The sequence below is a fragment of the Gavia stellata genome, chromosome 22, assembly GCF_030936135.1.
Source record: "Gavia stellata isolate bGavSte3 chromosome 22, bGavSte3.hap2, whole genome shotgun sequence".
NCBI classification, from domain to species: domain Eukaryota; kingdom Metazoa; phylum Chordata; class Aves; order Gaviiformes; family Gaviidae; genus Gavia; species Gavia stellata.
The window spans coordinates 11,399,628-11,402,740 of record NC_082615.1 but is presented as its reverse complement, the minus strand read 5'-3'; positions in this window follow the sequence as shown (position 1 = coordinate 11,402,740).

Genomic DNA, 3,113 nt, shown 5'->3' with positions numbered 1-3,113 from the left:
TCTGATCATTTTGAAACAGGAAATGTTATTGTTGGAAAAAGAACCTTCTGCAACCGTTCTTAAAGAGAAACAACCAGAGAAGTCTTCCAATGGCAATGGACATGTCAAACATGCATGGTTCTCAGTCTTTAAGCAGTGAGTTGCTCCCAAACATGGTGAGCAGATGCAGCTTGACCACGCTATCTGGGACTGATCATAAATGCTATTACTAGCCAAGTGTCATGAAGCTTGAAACACCCACCTGATCTTAGCAATTTGCTAGAATAATTCTGATGGGCAAAATTTAAAGCTACTTGCTAGACAAACAAGTCCAATATACAGCCTTTGAGATCAATGAACCCACCTGACTTTTTTTTTTTAAGAGCAGATATTCTAGAAGAAAGCTTAAGTTTTACATGAACTGATGGCTTATGCTCCCACATACAATATATATATATAAAAAAAAAGTAAAATTTTTAAAGCCCTGATGAACAGCCACAGTTTTCAGGTATTAATCAACTCAGTTTAACACACTGCAGCAGGGAACAGTCGCTAAAACACCAATTTCACCTTCAAGTACAGGAAGGCTGTCCAGGACAGTGGTATATCTCCATACGGTCAGTGATCAGTGATCTTTTTAACAGAGCTTACTCCATCAAAGAGAACTAACAAAGTTTTGGGAAACTTGATTTTCTACGTGCTTTCCCACCTTCACTAGAAATATGTCCTGACCTTGTACCACAGACTGGTTTACATGAACAAGCTTCACTCTTACTAGCCAACTCTGACTCATTTGTTTGCTTCAGGATAAAAATCAGTCTGTTCAAAACATCAATCCTTCAGCTCTTGTACCAAAATGATATCCTGCTATAAAGAAATAATATTTAGAAACAAATCTAAAAAGAAATACAACAGTACACGCTGTGCCCCTTTTCAGGTAGCTAATGAAGAGTAAGTTTGAAGATGGAAAAGCCAAACGTTGATTCGGTTTGTTTAGCCAGCATGTTAACATAGGAACCATGTAAACAGTTACATCAAGGTTAGTTGCCTCACCCCCTCTAAAGAAGCGGGAGTGGGAAACGCAAGTGATTTGACTCAGTCATTTCATCAAAATAATTCATTTCTGCCTGAGATTCATATAGTGCTTATCTACCACGGCCTACTTTGTCAGAAGTGAGCCAACATTGCGGGGTCTATCTTACAGGCCCTGGTGTTCACAGGGAAAGCGATCTGAAAGGATTAAAAACATTTTTTTTGTGTTGGTTCAGGGGAGAAGTCTGCTGAATATTTTTCCCACTTTAGCTAACGTCGGAAGTGCCCAGCGCCTTGGCGATACCGATTATATCCTTAGACTGACATCAGTTTTGAGGATCTTTAGTAAATTAACAGGTCCCTTGACACAAAATTCATCAACATTTCACATAAACAAATTTGTTTAGACAAATTCCTGGTAATCTTCATACCATCCACTATCCAGTCTTTAGTCTTTTCTGCAATCATCTAGTCTGACATCCTGCAAAACACATACTACAGACTCTCTCCAAATCATTTTAATCAGAGAAGAGGTAAGTCTCTTTTCAAAAAAGAAACTTGTTCAGACAACTGTCAGCAATGGGAAAAAACCAAACCTGCCACTCTTCCTGTTGACTAACAAAGGCATGGATTTGTTCAATTTCTGCTTTCCAGCAGTGGACTTCGGGGCTACTAGACAGAGGTTTGTTGTCTGTTCATGTAGCATTTATAGCTCAACCAAATCAACCTGCCATCCTGCTCCAAAGAGAGAAATGGAGAACTTCTGGACTCCCATTACAGGCATGTTGTCCAATCTTTTAAATAGCCTCACTAGCCTTTTTTGAGGTCTCTAGGTCATCATCCTTCTTGAACTGCTCACATATGACCTGAAGACATCAAACCAGAAGTAATCATATCCATGTTCAGCAAGGAGGCAAAAGCTACATTAAATATCCCCATCTAAAGATTATATTAATCCTCCTGACATCAGTGTTGCACCCAGACTTTCTGTTTATGTTAAGATTATGCACTGTGACTTCTCCCAAGCTCTTTTCAGAATTCTTTCCTCCCAAAATAGTGCCTTATTGCAGAAAATGCAGACTAATCTATGACTACTCATCGGATGATATAAAAAAATAGAGGTCTTTCAAAGCACCTAACTAAATAAAAATACACTATTCCCCTTCTACTGACAGGAGAACGAGGTACAGAGATGTTAATACAACTTACAATCACAGTAAGTAAAAGGCTAAGTTCAGAAGACAGGCAGCTTTCCTATGTTCTAGCAGGTACACTGCTCCAAGCAGTGAGAATATTGTATCACACCGCTTGCCACATGTGCGGTATGCTAATAAAAATTCATTTAAGAAAGAATTGGCCAGAATCATGATCCACAGGAATTGGCCGGTTCCATGGGGCAAAGTGGCAAGCTGAACTGCCTACATGACACTACAGTCATTTTGTAGTATGCTGTGTGGTGTATGAGGATTTCTGGGCAAGAAGTATTTTTATTTTTTTTTTTAATCACATGGCAACGGTAACAACACCCCCAAAAAAAAAAAAGAAACTGCAATGGAACTTTTGGTAAAACAGTCTTAGTCACAAGCAGCACTCTGGAGTATGCTGTGCAACACATTTGGCTCAAGTACACTTCGGATTGCTAGACCCAACGGGAAAGTCTCAGAAAGAACCTCATCAGCTGAAGCACGTTCTGCTGTGACATACTCTTTTTTCAGAAGAAAACATTCATCTTCACGGTGTCAGCTACACAAGGCCTCTGCTGGGAACACATATGCTCACATAAGGCCACTGAAAATACCATAGGAGGACAGAACACAAGGAGGCACTTAGGTTTGCAAGTACTTCTATCCGTCACCAAATGCTTACTGATTAAGATGAGGCACACTGTAAGAAGTCATGAAGAAAGTAAAAATAAACCAGTGCTATATTAAAGCGCTTCAAGAACAGGTAAGGTACCTACATGTAACATCTGGTTAGTGAAGATAAGAAATACAAGTTTAGCTTGCTCCCCCTTCCCACATCAGAATTTCAAGAGGACTGTATCATAGTGCTCTGTGCTTTGCCATGGCTCTACGACGTACGTACAATACAATAGAGTGAAA